Source organism: Rhinatrema bivittatum, chromosome 6 (assembly GCF_901001135.1).
Source record: "Rhinatrema bivittatum chromosome 6, aRhiBiv1.1, whole genome shotgun sequence".
Classification (NCBI taxonomy): Eukaryota; Metazoa; Chordata; class Amphibia; order Gymnophiona; family Rhinatrematidae; genus Rhinatrema; species Rhinatrema bivittatum.
The window spans coordinates 300,091,944-300,113,349 of NC_042620.1; positions in this window are offsets into that span (position 1 = coordinate 300,091,944).

The following is a 21,406-nucleotide window of genomic DNA, read 5'->3' on the forward strand; positions in this document are numbered from 1 at the left end:
GGCCTGTGCTTCTAGAATGGTATTTTTTAACAATGACCACACCTCTTGGACATTTTTCACTTTTGTAGCTGCTCCTTTCATTTTTTTTTCTAACAATTTTTCTCATTTTATCAAAGTTTCCCTTTTGAAAGTTTAGCACGAGAGCCTTGGATTTGCACACTCTTCCTCTTCCAGTCATTAAATCAAATTTGATCATATTATGATCACTATTGCCAAGCAGCCCCACCACCGTTACCGCTCCAAGTCCTGTGCTCCACTGAGAATTAGATCTAAAATTGCTCCCTCTCTCGTTGGTTCCTGAACCAATTGCTCCATAAAGCTATCATTTATTCCATCCAGGAACATTATCTCTCTAGCGTGACCAGTCAATATTGGGGTAATTGAAGTCTCCCATTATTACCGCACTACCAATTTGGTTAGCTTCCCTAATTTCTCTTAGCATTTCACTGTCCGTCTCACCATCTTGACCAGGTGGACGGTAGTATACCCCTATCACTATAGTCTTCCCCCGACACACAAGGGATTTCTACCCATAAAGATTCAATTTTGTATTTAGTCTCATGCAGGATGTTTATCCTGTTAGACTCTATGCCATCCCAGACATAAAGCACCACACCTCCTCCCGAGTGCTCCTCTCTGTCATTGCGATATTTGTACTCCGGTATAGCACTGTTCCATTGGTTATCCTCTTTCCACCATGTCTCTGAGATGCCAATTAAGTCTGTCATCATTCACTGCTATACATTCTAATTCTCCCATCTTACTTCTTAGACTTCTGGCATTAGCATACAAACATTTCAAAGTTTGTTTTTTGTTTGTATTTTCATTCTGCTTTTTAATTGATAGGGATAAGTTAGAATTTTTTAGCTCAGGTGAGTTTTTAGTTACAGGCACTTGGGACTACTTTTCTAATTATTGGAACCTCACTGTCGGGATGCCCTAATTCTAATGCATCATTAGTATCCTTTAAAGATACTCCGAACCATGCGCTGCTGAGCAACTGTCGGCTTTCCCCTTTGTTCTAATTTAAAAGCTGCTCTAGCTCCTTTTTTAAAGGTTAGTGCCAGCAGTCTGGTTCCACCCTGGTTAAGGTGGAGCCCATCCCTTCGGAAGAGACTCCCCTTTCCCCAAAAGGTTCCCCAGTTCCTAACAAAACTGAATCCCTCTTCCTTGCACCATCGTCTCATCCACGCATTGAGACTCCGGAGCTCTGCCTGCCTCTGGTGACCTGCGCGTGGAACCGGGAGCATTTCAGAGAATGCTACCCTGGAGGTTCTGGATTTAATCTTTCTACCTAAGAGCCTAAATTTGGCTTCCAGAACCTCCCTCCCACATTTTCCTATGTCGTTGGTGCCCACGTGTACCACGACAGCCGGCTCCTCCCCAGCACTGTCTAAAATCCTATCTAGGTGACACGTGAGGTCCGCCACCTTCGCACCAGGTAGGCATGTTACCAGGCGATCCTCACGCCCACCAGCCACCCAGCTATCTACATTCCTAATAATCGAATCACCAACTATGACGGCCGACCTAACCCTTCCCTCTTGGGCAGTAGGCCTTGGGGAGATATCCTCAGTGCGAAAGGACAATGCATCACCTAGTAGGGGTGTGCATTCGGATTGACCGCATTAGTAAAACGCAACTCATATTTTTTTTTTACTTAAAAAATTGATTCGACAGAAACGATCGGATTTCCCACATATCGAACATAGATATGTTTGATATGTTGGAAATCGCGATTGTTGAGCCAAAATAAAAATATAAACCCCCTCACCCTCCTTAATCCCCCCCCCCGACTTACCACAACTCCCTGGTGATGGAGCGAGGAGTGAGGACGCCATTTCTGCAATCCTTGGCGAGAAGCATGTGACATCGGCGGCACGTCGAGTGACGCCGGCGTCACGTGATTCCCGGCTCGTTCGCGCTGGACGGCTCGTTCGGCCCAAAAAGAACTTTTGGCCAGCTTGGGGGGGTCAGGAGGCCCCCCCAAGCTGGCCAAAAGTTCTTTTTGGGCCGAACGAGCCGTCCGGCGCGAACGAGCCGGGAATCACGTGACGCCGCGTCACTCGACGTGCCACCGACGTCACATGCTTCTCGCCAAGGATTGCAGAAATGACGTCCTCACTCCTCGCTCGATCACCAGGGAGTTGTGGTAAGTCTGGGGGGGGGGATTAAGGAGGGTGAGGGGGTTTAAATTTTTTTTTTGCACATATGTACATATACCCAACTCATTGGATTTTTTTTATGTCCATATTGGCCGCAAGTGGGACCCCCTTTCGGACATAAAAAATATGAACATAAAATTTTGCTCTGCACATCCCTATCACCTAGAGAGCAGGTCCTTGCTACAGGATCCTTTCCTGCTACACCTGGTTGGTGCTCTCCCATTATGAGACCTTCTTCCTCCAAGGCAGCACCAGGGCTGCCAGTCTGAAGTTCGGACAACTACTATGTCCCTGAAGGTCTCATCTATATACTTCTATATCTATATACATTGCAGCACACATTACAAAATTTTCAACTTACTTGCGTAAAATCCAACATACAAGGGTTAAATACGTGTAAATTATATAGCTAAAATATTCATGCAAATAGTTAAACACACATAAAAATTCATGAGTATAGCAGTTGCAAATCTGGATAGTTTCTGTTTTATCCACCTATAAGCCTGATTTTCAAAAGCATTTCAATGTTTAAAAATGAATTTTACACATGTAAATGCACTTTACCTGTGTAAGTGCACTTTTGAAAATTACTACAATAATTGCCATTGAATTGTTCAAAAGATTTATCTGCTGAAGTGCATGTTATGCACATAAATGGCTTTTGAAAATTGCTATAATAGTTAAAATAATAACAATTTCTTTAAAAATCCACCTGTAAATCTTGAAAGTAGCACTTATCCAGATAGGTCGGAAATTATCTGGCTAAGGTAGTAGTGGCCTTTATCCGGATGGATTTATTCGACTAAAAGTAGCAGACAAGCTGCTATTTAGCCAGATAAAAGTGTTACTTATCTAGCAAAGTCAGATAGCAGGGTGTATCTAGAAAGCACTATTTATCCATCAATTTGACTTAGCTGGATAAATAGCGCTTTTAAGATGTAGGAGGGGTTTAAAACCTGGAGAAAAAGTCCATAGAACATTATTAGCCAAGTAAAATAAGGAAAGCCATAACTATCCATGGGAGTGTGTAATAAGAAATAGATCTTATTTATTATTATTATTTATAATCATTGTAAAGCTTGTTGCTATGTTATGTTACACTGTGAACCGAGGTGATGTTGTTTTACGTGCCCCGGTATATAAAAATTCTTTAAATCTTCTCTTTGGAATCTCCTATGTAATTGTGACCCAGGCTGGCCACCATGAGAGACAGGATCCTGGACTAGATGGGCCTTGGTTTGGCCCAGCATGACACTTCTTTCTATATTTATTTAAAAGATTTCTATTTCACTCACTCCAGTTCAAGGCAGATTACAGAAAGACATGCACAATAAAAGAATAAAAATAACAAAGATACACAAAAATAAACTCATATTTCAAATAAACCATAAAACAAAAGGGACCTAAACAATAAAAATAAAGGAAGTAAAACAAGCAAATTAACAAAAGAACTGGCAAGGACAACTGGATTGAAATCAACTCTAAATGCTTGCTTAAAGAGGAACATTTTTCAGGCTTTCTTAAATGACATTGGGTTCTGCATAGTTCTTAGCTGTGCTGGTAAGAATATTCCAAAGGCCAGACCTTCCACAGAGAATGCACGTTCATGAGCTTCAGAATGATGGACCGTTCGGTAAGAGGGCATTCCAATAAGCCAGTATTTGCTAAACAAAGTGTACGTGTAGGAAGATATATTTGCAAAACAACGCATATGTTCTTATCTACTTAATAACTCATGGAATAGTAATATCACTGCATTTTAGTATCATTGCTTGGTGTTGAGCATTACCACCTGTGTCTGCCTATACTTCCTTTGAGACCTAAAGAAGTACCTTTGTCTCATCTTGGTCAGCCACAGAGTCTCTGAACTCTCCATTTCCAATAATACTGTAATTTAACACCTTAAATCCACAGCATAACAAAACTAAGCAAGTCACTAGTATAGTGTCCTCCATTAATCTCTTTTTTGCTTTCTTTGGCATATTTACAACCTCTAGCTATATAATTTTCATTGTAGGTCGAATGAATCAAAAGCATTTGTAAAAATGAACTGATTTGGAAACTTCAGTAGAAATAGAAAAAACATTTAGTTCTAGGTTGGAAGTATTATTCATTCCTGCAGATGAATTTGAAATATTGCATAGTACCACACATAGGTAAAATTTTCTTTCAGTGTATTGATTCAGTGCCGCCTTTTACCACCTTAAAAATCATGCTTTAAGAAACTTCATTATTGTGCTCTTGCCATGATGCTGTCACATCTACGGTTGTTTATCAAGCTATGTAATTATTACAATTCTATTCTACTATGCCTGCCAGCTGCCAGAAAGTAAAGAGTGAAAATAAAACCCCTAGACTGCTGAATGCTTTACCAATGGATTGTTATTAAAACAAAATTCTTGGAAGCAGTGTTTATATGTAATAACTGAACTGTTTACCAGCCAATGCATTTTTTTTAACACTGGTAAAATCCAGCAACCTCAATTGAAGAGAGGGACAGATAAATGGATGGATAGAGAATTTTTTGAATCAGAAGAGAAAATACAATTGTGGGGACATTTAGAACCAGAATATTTTACTATGAATTGTACAATCTCTGTCTCTTCACATATATTTATTTGCACTCATCTTTTCTTTTACATGGTATGGTAGGTGCAGTGTTAAAAAATATTCAACTTTTAGGTATTTATAAGTCCAAGCATTCCTAATGTCTGGTTTCACAGATTATTCTAGTGATATTGCTCTCTGACTGCAGTTCTGAGCATGATCATTCCAATCACCTCCATCTGTTTTAGAGAAACTAGAAATGGGGCATCTATTCATGTGCTGGGAGGTAGACAAGCCAGAGAAAGCTACAGACCATAAATAGAAAAACAGCAGAGAAGGTATTTAAACGTGGAAAAACGTGTGTAATGTTTCACTTACAATGAAATACTAAATGATATCTGTTCAGTTCTTATTTACATTTTTATATTATGACTATTTGTTTTGCAGGCATATGCATTTGTTTGAAACAAATGGATAAAGTACAATGAATGAGTCTATATTCATTTCATTCATGGACCCCCAGAACAAATAGAGGTACCATAAATGAGAGAACCTTTTCTCTCATTCATTTATATATCCTTTTCAAGTCTATGGTCCATTAAAGTCTGTGCTATAAACAAACAGGTGTAGGTAATTATAGTAATAAAATCTTGCCTATGTGACCTCACTGCTTTGTCAGACATGACAGGACAAGTTGACAAGGAAACCACACAGAGGGCAAATCACAGTGCAGTATCTTTTTAACTAGCCTATAGGAACTTTAGGGATCAAGTAATGAGCTACTCCCATTTTAAACTCTGAGCATGTAGTTCCTTTCTAGCACTTGAATAAAAGAACATGTTTAGAGAATCTTTCTGAGATTCTTTTAAAAAGCTAGAAACTTTTGGATCTACCATTGGTAAAGGGTTGCTTCTAATCTTTGTGCTGCAGTGGATTCACTCACTGTGCCAGAATGATAAAAGCAATGGCATTGTTTTTGTGTTTGATTCTTCAACTAGATCTCTGTCCAGCTCTTCTGTTTGAGTTGGAATATAGACCATACTGATGTAAACGGAAGCACCATCTTCTTTTTTAAGGATAGCCCATAGTAGGGGTGTGCATTCGTTTTGAACTTAAATGTAAAACGCAACTTATTTTTTTTAACTTAAAGTGATGAGGCGAAAACGATCGGATTTCCAACTTATTCAACATAGCTATGTTTAAGTTAGAAATCGCGATTGTTGATCCTAAATAAAAATTTAAACCCCTCACCCTCCTTAATTCCCCCCCCAAGACTTACCAAAACTCCCTGGTGGTACAGCAGGGAGTCAGGACGCCATTTCTGAACTCCTTTGCGAGGAGCACGTGACGCCGACGTCACTCACTCCTCGTTGCACCCAAAAGTTCCTTTTGGGTGCAACAAGGGTCCCGGAGCGATCGCGCGAGGAATCACGTGACGCTGCGTCACTCAGACGTGACGCCGACGTCACGTGCTCCTCGCAAAGGAGTTCAGAAATGGCGTCCTGACTCCCTGCTGTACCACCAGGGAGTTTTGGTAAGTCTTTGGGGGGGGGGGGGGATTAAGGAGGGTGAGGGGTTTAAATTTTTATTTGCACGTATGGACATAGACTCAACTTATGGAGAATTCCATATGTCCATATTGACTGAAATTGACCCCTCCCCCCTTTCGACTTATGGACTTATGAACATAAACTTTTGCTCTGCACATCCCTAGCCCATAGTGCTTCTTCCCTAGTCCAAATCCCTTGCATTTCAGTTTCTCTGATATTGTTTTTGTCAAAGGGCTACTACTCCCCCTTTTCTGTCCATTAACCAGATATAACCCAGGATGACCATATACCAATCATGAGACTCAATGAACCATGTCTCTGTAATAGCAACTATGGCAAAGTCTACTTACACCATCAAGGCCTGCAGCTCTGGGATTTTATTGCCCAGACTATAAGCATTTGTGGTGATAGTTTTCCAATTTTTCTCCCTTTTTTTGCTGATCTTCCTATTTACCTTTTCTGCTTTTTTGAGCTGATTGTTTTCTCCTCCCAATTCCTGCATTGTTTGGGGGTGACATGGCAAATTAGTATTAACAAACCCTGTTGATGGTACGCACTTAACTGGCTTGCCAATGACTCTCTGCTGTTCCTGTGTAACAACTTGTCACTTATTCAATTCAATCACACTTTTCTAACACCTTTTCAAAGCAAGTTGCCTATTTTTCTGGTTTTTATTTCTTAATCAGATGTTTAATTCAGATAGTAGAAAAAAAAATGATTCCCTAGCTCCCTGGTCTTCTTTCTTTGTCAAAAGATACACACAGATAAACTAGAGAAGAAATTACCTAACTCCCTGGTCTCCTTTTAAATGAAAAGGCTTATAACCATACACTAAAAGACATTACCAACTTTTCCTGACTTTTAATCAAGGCACACACACTTGGAGTTAGTTTACCCCACAATTTCACCTCTCCCCTAACTTTTAAGTTCCAATATTACCCAGCAAGCAATACTTACAAATCTTTTACAGCTGCCCACCAAACCTTCATTTCCATACAATTCTCCCTCAGATTTGCAATACTCCTTCAGATAAAGTACAAGAACAAGGATACCAGGCAAAGAATACATGGACAAGGGACGAAAGGCAGAGAAGATTAATCTGAGATGGGAAGTATCCTGTGAGGGAGGGTTTTATGGATCTGGCCTTGCTTTGTCATGCAGCCTTCATGCCAGAGGATACAGAAGGTTTGAATGGCCCATTGAGGACCCCTGCTGGCAGGAGTCCAGCCTCATTACACCTTCGCAATATCTTTCTGTATTACTTACAAAAATGTTGAAAGAACTGGTCCATGGACTGCTCTTTGTAGCACAGCACTAGTAATTCCCATCTGCTTGGAGTGAATTCCAATTACCATAACCCTATGTTGACTCCCACTCATCCAATTGCTAACCTTATCTGTCAATCTAGGGACCATACCAAGGATGCTCAATTTATTTAAGCCATGCATGCAGAAATATGTTAAAAGCCTTACAGAAATCCGAATACATTACATACAGCACTCTCCCCTGATCCAACTCAGTCAAAGGAATTGATTATATTCATCTGACAAGACAAACCTCTGGTAAAACCTTACTGCCTCAGATCTTGTAATCCAATGGATTACATAAATAGCAATTTTATTAATTTACTCTCCAGAGACGTCATATAAAACAGATCTAATTACCTTGTGAGTTTGAGGACCAGGCTGGCAAGGGAGGGGATGGAAGGGGTGCGGTGATGCGTACGTTATCAATTTCTAGTCCTCTCATTGGTTGGGCTCCATGCACACCCTTCCATATACTTGGTTTTGTTTTTTTTAAATCGTGTTATTCCAACCATTCTTATAAACTCATAAACTATAGCTTCTCTCTCACACTATTTTCTTCTCTATCACAACAAAAGCCTCTCTAATACATATATCATATGTTATTGTTTAATGGCATTTGATATTCCACTTTTTATCATGAATGAATATGGTCATCCCCATAGTCAACTAAATGAAGATATTACAGGTTTTCTGACAGGTGCGATGCAACTGGACTGCTTGCAGCTGCAACTTCAAAATCAACTCAATCCCCCTTCATCTAGCTGTATAATTTATGCTTGTACTTCAGTATGACCTACAAGTGAAGGAGCATTTTTTTCTAGTCCAACACCCTGACTTACTGGAAATAAAGATGCTGGTGGCTAGAGTGCAGAAATGTGAGCCCAATAGATACAGGGGGAGTGAGGATTCAGCGGAGGAAAGAGTGGTGTCCCCTATCAGTAGTACTCTACCAGCTATCACTTCCTCCACCATCTTTTCATCCCGGCCACCCACAAGATAGGCTTTCCTGACACAGGACATAGATTCAGCAGTTGGCAGCAGATAACAATATTCCACCCAACCAAAGAAAACCTCTGCTCAAAGCTTCGTCATGCAGATCTTATTGCAATCACAGCCACAGATCCCTTGGCATACTGAGTACTCAAGGCCAGAACTGGCTACACCTCCTAAAGTCACCCAGCATCTCCTTTCTTACCTATCAAGCTGCTTCACTAGTGAAATGATATTCTCAATGGACCTTCACATTGTTTACGTCATCTAGCTTCAGAGATGATAGAAAAGTAGGGCTTCTTTAAGAAATACCTTCCTTCTCTAGGGTTTCCCTGAATTTCTATGTGAGTGGTAGAAGGACTGAGTGCACAGCTACATAAAACCAATGCTCACATTTTTTTGCCTTCAACACCTTGCTGTTTTTTGTCACCGCTGTTGCTTCTGATGCCTGGCTTCCTTCTCCTGCTCTGTCTCTCCCTTGGTTGCATTGGGAAGTTTCGGACCCAAAAACAAAATGAAAATCTTTACCTTCCCTGCCCCTCTCTGGATGCCTTAGCACCACTGTTTTATATACATTTATTTTTTTATTTGACTTATATTCTGTTTTTTTCAGGCATATCAAAGCAAATTGCTATGGCTGCCTATGTGTTCCTCCTGCTGTGCCTCTTTCTTGGTTCAGTGCCTTGTTGTGGAGATGCCATTTTATATGCTGCCTCATTGTGCCTTGCTGTTTTCATTCTACTAGGGATGTGAATCGTTTTAGGACGATTAAAATTATCGTCCGATAATTTTAATATCGTCTTAAACCGTTATGGAACACAATACAATAGAGATTCTAACGATTTATCGTTATAAATCGTTAGAATCATGAGCCGGCACACTAAAACCCCCTAAAACCCACCCCCGACCCTTTAAATTAAATCTCCCACCCTCCCGAACCCCCCCCCCCAAATGACTTAACCTGGGGGTCCAGCGGCGGTCCGGAACGGCAGCGGTCCGGAACGGGCTCCTGCTACTGAATCTTGTTGTCTTCAGCCGGCGCCATTTTCCAAAATGGCGCCGAAAAATGGCGGCGGCCATAGACTAACACGATTGGACGGCAGGAGGTCCTTCCGGACCCCCGCTGGACTTTTGGCAAGTCTTGTGGGGGTCAGGAGGCCCCCCCCAAGCTGGCCAAAAGTTTCTGGAGGTCCAGTGGGGGTCAGGGAGCGATTTCCCGCCGCAAATCGTTTTCCGTACGGAAAATTGCGCCGGCAGGAGATCGACTGCAGGAGGTCGTTCAGCGAGGGTTCCGGCGCCTCGCTGAACGACCTCCTGCAGTCGATCTCCTGCCAGCGCCATTTTCTGTACGGAAAACGATTTGCGGTGGGAAATCGCTCCCTGACCCCCGCTGGACCTCCAGAAACTTTTGGCCAGCTTGGGGGGGGCCTCCTGACCCCCACAAGACTTGCCAAAAGTCCAGCGGGGGTCCGGAAGGACCTCCTGCCGTCCAATCGTGTTAGTCTATGGCCGCCGCCATTTTTCGGCGCCATTTTGGAAAATGGCGCCGGCTGAAGACAACAAGATTCAGTAGCAGGAGCCCGTTCCGGACCGCTGCCGTTCCGGACCGCCGCTGGACCCCCATGTTATTTAAGTCATTTGGGTGGGAGATTTAATTTAAAGGGTCGGGGTGGGTTTTAGGGGGTTTTAATGTGCCGGTTTTGCGATTTTTCGATTTTTCACGATTTTTCACGATATTTTACCCCCCCAAACGGCAACAATACGATTCCCTCCCCCTCCCAGCCGAAATCGATCGTTAAGACGATCGAGGACACGATTCACATCTCTACATTCTACTCCCTACTTAACATTTTACTCTGTCTCGAGTGCTGATGGCGCTGTTGTTGATGCCCTTGCCCGTCCTTTGGTGCTTTGGATTTGCTGTGCTACCATTTGTGTTACTTTATCTCTACCATGGTACCTTGTTCTGCTTATGCTACTGTTATTTGTGCTGCTTTGCTCCTCTTTTGGTGCCTTGGGGACTTCATGCCACTGCTTTTGATGTCTCTATGCTGTTTCCTGTTTTCAGAATGAAATAATACACAAAATGTTGTGTTATTTTTCTATTTTATTCTATTGTTTTTAGTGCGCACTGTCTGATTAGTGTGTACTATATGGAATCAGTATGCACAATTTACAATACAAAGCACGCTATGCAGAAATACTGTGCACCGACTCTAAATAGGTGAATTTTAAAAGCCCAGTGCATGTCAAAACTGGGAGATACACAAATATGTTGGGCCAGCACATGCCGAGCAGATATTAAAAGCCACCTGGATATGCATGTATAGCCCTCTGCTTGCACACAAATATTTTTTCAAAAAAGGGGCAGGGCATGGGCATGGTCTGGGTGGGGCATGGGCATTCCTGGATTTCACATTGAATAAATGCGCACGCCAGTCCCCTGCCACATAACTTTACTTCTGCTATGGACGGCATGTAAATCATAAACAAAAAAATACCAAAAATCAGCGAGGCTTTAAGGTTCGGGGCTAATGGGAGAAGAGAGATTATTTAACTAGGGGGATTAAGAAATCCTGTCCTTTACATGAGCAAACTGGGAACGTGGCCAATTGCGTTGGCGCATGTGGTTTTTAAAATCCTCCCCCCCCACTTACATGGTAGAAGCGGCATTTGGGCGTAGAAGAGCACGCCCACTTAAAATTGCACGCACACGCTCAGCCTATTTTATACCATGCACACATATATGCGCTTAGTTATAAAATAGCTGTGTCCAATTGGCGTGAGAGGGCAAACATGCACACGTGCGCCCTTATACCTCTTTAAGAGTGTGCTTATAAAAAAACAAGAAAAATAATTAGGAAAAACATTAGCAACAACAAAAATCAACCCGTAAATAACACAATACGAAATGAAACAACATTTTTTTGCCTGCACGCCCCTTCTTTGTGTCACTTTGATCCATTCTTGGTATCTTGGGGTGCTGCTTCCTATGCTGCTGTAGCCTGTCTACACGTCTGATAACATTAGGATGGAAAGCCTCAAGAATAGAGTCCAAAATAGGATGCATTGCTTACCCCATTTACCTCAATTGAAACAACATAACAAAATTATTTAGCTTGAGAAATGATATGAGCAAAATGACAAACTGGCAAACAAAATGAAATAGTGATGTGAAACAAAAGCTTTTTCATGCACACCCCTAAACTAGAGGAGGAATTGTAAATCAAAAGAAGGAATGTGTGGAGGGCAGCAAACAAAAAAAGCTGAAATAGTGAATAAATAGTTTTGCATCAGGAATGAGCAAAATGTGTGAACTTTGTGTCATTATTTCTGTTTCTAAACAGCTCCAAAAAATACCCACATACATGCTCCCTTTCAAAATATCCCTTAAGTGATCAATAACATAATGGGAAAATTAGGTCTTGAGGTTATGTGTGTGTCAGTTATGTTCTGTCTAGTTACTCTTGCTTCTTTGTACATTGGAAGCATGATTTTGTAACAGTGCACAATTGGATAAAGTCTGTGTGCACATTTTACCAGCAGACTTTACCCTGAATTTTCAGTGAACTCAAGTGCATGTTTACTTTGAAAACTGGGCTGGTAAACATTAACCTTCATCAGCCCAAACTTATGCCTGCCCTGCCAGGTGAAATTATGTCCATACTTTTTAAAATACAAAATATAGGGCAGATGCGCGCATATGACCTGGCATGTTCAGCCAATCTCACACACGTATATTTACTACTGTCTGCCTGTATGCCCGAGCGACTGCTTACTTTCAAGTTTCCTCTATTGTTTCCGGTTTCTTGGCCTCCTCGCTCTGGGTCACTTGATTGTAACTGTAAAGTGTTTACATATGCACTACTGATTTTTGTCTAAGACTGCATCAGGAGGGGATAAGCATAAGGAACAGCAAATCAGTGGCATATTTTGCATTTCTTAACATGATTATAATATCTGCATGGGTCCTCCAATCTATACAGCTCAGAAGAGAAAGAGGACAATGCTGAGAACTTTACATAGAGTTTACAGGACTCAGACACATTTTCTGAATCTGTCTGAGGAGGAAGTAATTTGCAGGATCGGATTTAATTAGGAAACCATAATGTATCTCTGCCAAATGTTAGAACCTGAACTGCAACCTATCACTCAAAGGGACCATGTCTTGCCAGTACACATCAAGGGCCTTTTTGCTACCGGCACCTTCCAAACACCACAAGGAATCACATCTGGAATCACTCAGTCTGCCACCTCAAGGTGTCTAGAGCAGGTCCTGATTGCCTTGCTCAGGAAAACACACTTTATCTCCTTCCTCTCCAGAAGACAGGAACAACAACAAAAAATGACTGATTTATATCAAATTGCATGCTTCCCTCAGTCTTGGGCGCTATTGATTGCACTCACATGCCAATAAGGGCACCAGGAGGAGATTAGGTCACCTACGGCAACCGCAAGGAATTCCACTCCCTAAATATGCAAGTGGTCTGCAACGCCAAGGGCATCATCACAAATATGGTGCCCCACTTTCTAGGATCCACTCACGATGTCTACATTCTATCACAATCCAGAATTTATGACCACTTCCAGCAAGGACACATCACTGGGGGACGACTGGTAACCAGCTCAGGTTCGGACTGGTCAGACGCATTTCTGTCCTGCGGGTGATCCTGTAGCAGATCAGCCAGTGTGTTCTCTGGCTCCTCTTTCTCCTCAGGCTGTTCCAGCTGTTCATGGGCTCCCTCTTCCTCCACATCTGAGGAGTCAGGGATTACCCACAGATGGAGAAGAGACGGCTGAGGGGGGATATGATAGAGGTGTTTAAAATCATGAGCAGTCTAGAATGGGTAGATGTGAATCAGTTATTTAATCTTTCAGATAATAGACTAGGGGGCGCTCCATGAAGTTAGCATGTGGCACATTTAAAACTAATCGGAGAATGTTCTTCTTCACTCAATGCACAATTAAACTCTGGAATTTGTTGCTAGAGGATGTGGTTAGTGCATTTAGTATAGCTGTGTTTAAAAAAGGATTGGATAAGTTGTTGGAGGAGAAGTCCATTACCTGATATTAATTAAGTTGACTTAGAAAATAGCCACTGCTATTACTAGTAACAGTAACATGAAATAGTCTTAGTTTTTGGGTACTTGCCAGGTTCTTATGGCCTGGATTGGGCAGTGTTGGAAACAGGATGCTGGACTTGATGGACCCTTGGTCTGACCCAGTATGGCATGTTCTTATGTTCTTAATTTCTTATGCCGGTACAGCATTTAGGGTCGTCTAGGTGAAGGTCCAAGATGCTCATCATCTGGCTCCTCTACAAAAAGACATAAATAATATCAAACACTGCCAATCAGTGGGGTAGATTTTCAAAGGGATACGCGCGTACCCCCCGAAAACCTACCCCAAATCCTCCCTGCGTGCACCGAGCCTATTTTGCATAGGCTCGGCGGCGCGCGCACGCCCTGGGACGCATGTAAATCCCAGGGCGTGTCGGGGGCATGTTGGGGGGCATGCCGCAAGTTGGGGGGCATGCCGCAATTTGGGGGGCATGCCGCAAGTGCTTTCCGCAGGTGTAAATCTGCCAACAAAGGTAGGGGGGGTTTAGATAGGGCTGGGGGGGGGGGGTTAGGTAGGGAGGGGGAGGGGAGGCGGAAGGAAAGTTCCCTCCGAGGCCGCTCCGAAATCGGAGCGGCCTCGGAGGGAACACGCAGCGCGCGCCGGGCTCAGCGCGCGCAGGTTGCACAAATGTGCACCCCCTTGCGTGCGCCGACCCCCGGATTTTATAAGATACGCACGTATCTTATAAAATCCAGCGTGCTTTTGTTCGCGCCTGGTGCACGAACAAAAGTACGCCTGTGCGTACATTTATAAAATCTACCCCACCGTGTTCTGTAGTTTGGTTCATATGGGATGCATGCTACACTAGATAGCTCTGTACCTCAGGACTAGTAATTACGTCTATTAATGGCCCTAGCATTCTATATAGCCACAACCCAGCTTTAAACTCCAGCTGGCATTCCAAGCCAGGCAGCAGAGTGCTTGGGGATTATGATTTTCAAAGAGACAGACCATTTTCACTGTGCTGTACAGATTTGGGTCAGTCTACTACTTATACAAACACAAGGCTCTGTCCTTTGAAGATTCATGAAAGTAGATAGAATCATAACCCCCCCCCCCCCCCCAAAAAAAAACAAAAACCCGAGACCCCCAAATGTTTGCACTGCTGGGAAACATGACATTTCCTATCTGTTGGGGACCTTGTGAGGTGGAAAGTGGCAGTGAAATAGGCCTAGGGTGAGCATACAGCTCCATGTCAAGGGAGACTAGCCAATCAAGTCCTGGCTTTACCCCATTGCTTTCGTTGAAAAGTTGTTCTGACTTCTCTATTGATTTCCATAAGAAAAGCAAAACAATGTCTCATTGCATGCACTGGTGTAAGCCAGGAGCTGGTTCTTTGTATTTTCTGTTGACCAGGAGTTACTTGGTCACGCTACATGCAAAGGTAATTTATAAATCAGCCAGTACAATATTCTTGCTTTTCTCATGGAGCTAATCGTCACCCTATATAGGCCCTAATAAAGAACATCCCTTATGCTTTTTAATATACAGGCTATGTAAGTAGACCTTAAAGAGTCAACTTTATTAGGCCATTATAAATACTGACATCATTTCTTCATACACACATGAAAGACCACTGCACAGTTTGTCCTAGCTTGTATGAACAAAGCTGAAGCAGACAAGGTGTATGCTGCCTTTGTACATACATGTGTAGATCATACATTCCTACAATTTTAGGATGATTGCAAAAAAACAAACAAAAAAGTGTCCCCTGTGTTCATTAAAGAGCTTAATAGAAATTGCTATACACTATAAGAACATAAGAAAATGCCATACTGGGTCAGACCAAGGGTCCATCAAGCCCAGCATCCTGTTTCCAACAGTGGCCAATCCAGGCCATAAGAACCTGGCAAGTACCCAAAAACTAAGTCTATTCCATGTAACCATTGCTAATGGCAGTGGCTATTCTCTAAGTGAACTTAATAGCAGGTAATGGACTTCTCCTCCAAGAACTTATCCAATCCTTTTTTAAACACAGCTATACTTACTGCACGAACCACATTCTCTGGCAACAAATTCCAGAGTTTAATTGTGCGTTGAGTAAAAAAGAACTTTCTCCGATTAGTTTTAAATGTGCCCCATGCTTTCATGGAGTGTCCCCTAGTCTTTCTACTATCCGAAAGAGTAAATAACCGATTCACATCTACCCGTTCTAGACCTCTCATGATTGTAAACACCTCTATCATATCCCCCCTCAGTCGTCTCTTCTCCAAGCTGAAAAGTCCTAACCTCTTTAGTCTTTCCTCATAGGGGAGTTGTTCCATTCCCCTTATCATTTTGGTAGCCCTTCTCTGTACCTTCTCCATCGCAATTATATCTTTTTTGAGATGCGGCGACCAGAATTGTGACAGTATTCAAGGTGCGGTCTCACCATGGAGCGATACAGAGGCATTATGACATTTTCCGTTTTATTCATCATTCCTTTTCTAATAATTCCCAACATTCTGTGTACATGTGGATAGGTTGAGATGTCAGCGATATTACTATGGGAGTAACTTTAAGAAGGCTTTTTAATAAGTGCCTGATGGATATGAGTACATCCTACTTAAACAAAACATTACAATGATCATCTTCTTGCCGTAGATGAGGCATGGTATCCAGCTGGCCAGCTCCACCCACAGCTGCCTCAGATAAGGTGCTGAGTATCCTTCTCAGGAGTGAAGCTGATGTGTCTGCCTTCTTCCGCTGCAATGCTCCTGGACTACTTCTGCTTCACAAGTCTCCTCAGGTCTCTCCACTTGTGCATTAGTTCCCCAATGCTACGGTTGTGGTAGAACACTGAGTTGACAGTGTGCCTGATCCGCTTCCAGATCTGTTCCTTCCTGTATGCACCCACTCTCTTAGACTGGGGTCCATACAGCAGATTCTGGTACCACATGACATGCTCAACAAGCATGTCTACCTCAGCTGGCAGGAACTTGGGCTTGCGAATCAGAGATGCACATGCCTGAGACATGGTGAAGGTGGACAGTAAGTGGGCAATTGATCCTTTTGTAGGCAGCCCAATTTGAGTCTCACCCGCGTAAATTATGTGCACAGGTGGGTCCTATCTGTGCGCATTGCTGTTAAGTATGCAGTCATTAAAATTGATGTGGAACATATGCGCGTTGGCTGATTTGTGCGCGCTGCCTATTAACATTAATGGACATGTGCGTGCAGGTAAATTTGTGCATATAGCAATTATAAATTATATCCAACATGTCTGTGCGAGTTGATTTGTGTGCATTACAATTGACATTCCTGGCGCATATGTGTGTGCTGTTTCATTTTGGCACGTGAACTAAAGATTCTTTACCTACAAGAGTTAATTGCTATTCAGCTTAGGCTCCAACTACTCTTTAACATTGGGGAGAACCTGGCTGCCTTGCTGGGTGGGGGACTGGGTTGATTAGCAGCTGGCCATGATTGAGTTGACCTTCTCTCTGACCCTGCAAGCCAGATCTGGCAGTATTCACAAGGGCAATTATGTACACAATATCTGTGCTGAGGCTGTTTAAGCAATGAGGGGGAGCTTTGGAAGATGAAGTTTCATCATTGTGGAGAACCTGAACACTTGGCTGCCTTGCTGAGTGGGGAAGTGGATTGATTAGCAGCTGGCCATGACTGAGTTGACTTTCTCTCTGACCCTGCAAACCAGTTCGTGCAGCATTCACAAGTATGTGCATTTACTGGTGTGTTGTATGCTGTGGCAATAGGAACAGGAGTAAAATGTTTAGGTAAGAATGGTTTACAAATTTATGCCTAGGGGGTAATGTTAATGTTAGTTCTGGGATATTTGTGTCGAGTTTGACTCTCAGATTTGGTCTTTTCAGTGTTTTCTCTGTTAAAGGATCCATGCCAGAGTTTCGCTTTCAAACATGTCTTGTTTTCTTCGCACATGCCTGTGTGAGTTCAATAATCAATGTATTGCAGCTACTCACATTTGTATGTCACTTGAATCTTTTCCCACTATACTAGCTCAGCTAAATATCTTGTAGCCATATGGTATTCTATAGCTTTGCATGTTGAAGCCTTTTGAGAGGTAGAGGACCTGTATTACATACCTGGGACAACATAGTCTTTTTTTCCAGTCTGGGGGCAACCTAAAGCTCTAAAAGTGGTGAGGTAACAAACTAATTTGCTTTTCATGTCCTAAACAATATGAGCATGTGGATGGGTTGTACAAGATGAAAAATGTGGAAATGAAAGAACAGTAAATTGATAGGTAATGAGTACACTGTTTCTATAATTGACTACATATGTGCTGTGATATTTGAAGAGTCTGCAATTTGCTGAATTATTTTGTCCTATGCCTGCCCCTATACATGGCTTCATGGTCTGTACAGTACTGCAGAGTAGGCATTCTGTCTAATAGTAGAAAAAGGTATAGGGTGGTAAGTACAATGGTGTTCTGACCCTCAGCAGTTCCTCCTTCACGATGTGTTTTTTATAATCCATATGTGCACTACCACTACCCTCTGAGTGTTTAATCTTTCTTCTGTCTGCTGTATTAGTTACAATATGTAAAATAAACTCATAAACCAAAATATAACCAAAAACAGTTTTTGCTATACAGCCCTAAGTGCCTCTCTGAGGTCCACAGCTGTGAAGAAATAATGAGACTGCTAGGGAAGTTTTAGTCATGTGTTTTCCTATGTGTTGAATGTCCATGTAGTTGGACATCACAGCTGTACATATAGCTGGTGACTGTGCTGCTCATCTTCATTGTGATGCTGACTGTGCCACACCACCTTGGCTTGTCAGCTGGTTGTTCTTCTTTGACCATTGGAAGATATATTGAAGAGTTACCATAAAAGAAACCAGTGTCATTTTCTTTGTGCATGTTTTTTATAACTATATTCCCCATGACCCATTCCCTGAGCCACCCTTCCATTCATGACCCCCTTCCTCCTATGACCCTCACTTCCAACCATGACCCCCTTCCAAGAACCCACACCACCCATCCATTCCATGACCCCTCTCCTCCTTGAATGACACCCTCCCCCTTCCATCATCACCCCTCCCTTCAATCACCCTGCCCTCATCTAAAATGAACATGCCTGTGTAAAATAGCAAACATTTTTTAAAATACATTTGTCCAAAAATATTATAGCTTTTAAGATTATACATTTTTGTTCTTAAAAAAAAATAAGGGATGAGGAGAGAACTAAGGACCAAAACTATTTACAGAAAACAAAAACCCCAGGGAGTTAGGAAGGCCGGGACAAGGGTCAGGACCTGTGAATGAGAACACCCAGGGCCCTTACAGCTGCACCCAGCAGCTACACGGCCCTCAGGATCCCATCTGTGTTCAGGACCATTCTCACCTGGAAGGCATGCATGCCCCTCAGTTCCCCTCACACCCCCCTCATGAAAGCCCAAAATACCCACCTACTCAGAGGCTCATCATCGGGAGAAGGTGCTCCCATTGTTGAGCCTCTGCACTGCTGACGTGAGGGAAGGTGTAGAGGAACCAAAGGGCTGTGTATGCCTTCCTGGGCCAGCAAAGGCTGGCTTACCTGTGTCCCCAGATTCTTAAATCTCCGGGCAAAATGAGGAGGATGCCCTATGTGGGGGAGGGGGCTATGGAGAGGCCTCTTTATTTGGAGGTGGCTGCCGCCTGCAATGTTGCCTTGGGGAGGGGGGGGGGATTCCAGCTCCCCCCCCCTCCCCCGCAGCGGCTGCAGCTGGTTCTGATGCCGGAGCTGGGTCTGGCCTTTCCTGTTCAGGTTCTGCAGCATTTTAAAACAAAAGGAGGGGTCAGAATAAACTGTACATTCATGTGGAAAAACATGTAAGAATGTTCCATTAGCATGGAAGGATCACTTACTACTAGGCCCAGCCTGCTCTGCCCACAGCTGCTCTAGCCACCTTTTCTTTAGGTGCAACCACCAGGCCTTCTTCAGCTCCTCTATTATTTTTTATTTATGTTGACCTTTGATTTGAGATCACATTGGTTTACATTCAGGTACTGTAGGTATTTCCCTATCCACAGAGGGCTTGCAATCTAAGTTTGTACCTGAGGCAATGTAGGGTAAAGTGACTTGCCCAAGTTCACAAGGAGCAACAGCGGGAATCAAACACTGGTCTAGTGGTTTGTAGTCCACTGCTCTAACCACTAGGCTATTCCTCCCCCTTCTATCTATTGGAAACAATGGAAAGACTACCAATAATGTACTCTGTAGGTGCTAATAAGACTTGCATACTGGAATGTGACAATGAGTGCTATAACTACATTTTGCTACCATGATACTGAGGTTCAATACTCATGGAGCTAATAAGCAATGCAAATAATCTTTGGTTTACATTACACTCTACATCCATAACCCTATACTAAAACACTGTTTCTCATTTTCCTCCCACAGTGCCCCCATTTGTAGTAGATTACATAACTCTAAAGACTGTCCACTTACTCTGGTTGAAGTGGGCAGAACAACATCACTGGTTTAAGTTAGGCTGTGCTGCACCAGAGGTGGACACTTGGGCCAAGATGGGGTTGATGCTACCCGTAGGAGGGATACTATGGGTCCCCACCATTGACAGGTGGAGTGGGCTGAAGGACAGAGGCCAGCTGACACTTTATCAATACCAGCCCTCGTTCCCCACAGGTTGAGCCTTTGGGTACCGGGACAGGCTGGACTTAGGTGGGATTCCGTATGTCGTCATCGATGGAAGGATCAAGAGGTCAGCCCAAAGGCAGCAACAGTGGAGAGAAGAAGTCTGTACTGGACAAGGCGGAGTCCAGGAGACCTGCACACCAATAGAACCAAAGTCAGACAGGGGGTGCCTCGGCAAGAACAGGCCGAAACCTGAATAGGCCAAGTCCAGGACGTAGACTGACTAAGCATCATAGGGCAAGCTGGAGTCAACAGCGTGGTCAGGCAAAGCAGAAGTCATAATCAGAGAAGGCAATCTGAGGGTAGGTTAGGAATCAGGAATACAAGAATGAGGAAACCAGGAACAGGAGTCAGCGAGGATCAGGAACCAGGAATGAAGGAGAATCACCAGGAGGCAATGAGCACATGACCAGCGTGGAGACCTGTTGCAAAGGCAATCCTTAGGAGCCCAGCCCAGCCCTACGTACAGACAGTACTTAAGACAGATAGTGAAATACTAAGAAATTAGGGAAGCTAACCAAATTGGTAGTACAGTAATAATGGGAGATTTCAATTACCCAAATTTGACTGGGAAAATGTATTATTGGGACATGCTAGAGAAAGTTCCTGGATGGAATAAATGACAGTTTTATGGAGCAATAGGTTCAGGAACTGACAACAGAGAAATTTTAGATCTAATTCTCAGTGGAGTACACGATTTGGTGAGAGAGGAAATGGTGGTGGGGCTGCTTGGCAATAGTGATCATAATATGATTAAATTTGACTGGAAAGGGGACAGTAAGCAAATCCACGGCTCTCATGCTAAACTTTCAAAAAGGGAAAATTTGATAAAATGAGAGAAATAGTTAGAAAAAAATGGAAAGGAGCAGCTACAAAGGTAAAAACTGTGCAAGAGGTGTGGACATTGTTAAATACCATCCTAGAATCACAGTCCAGATGCATTCCATACATTAAGAAATGTGGAAAGAAGGCAAAACTATCACCGGCATGGTTAAAAGAGGAGGTGAAAGAAGCTATTTTAGCCAAAAGATCTTCATTCAAAAATTGGAAGAAGGATCCAACAGAAGAAAACAGGGTAATGCATGAGTGTTGGCAAGTTAAATGTAAGACATTGATAAGACAGGCTAATA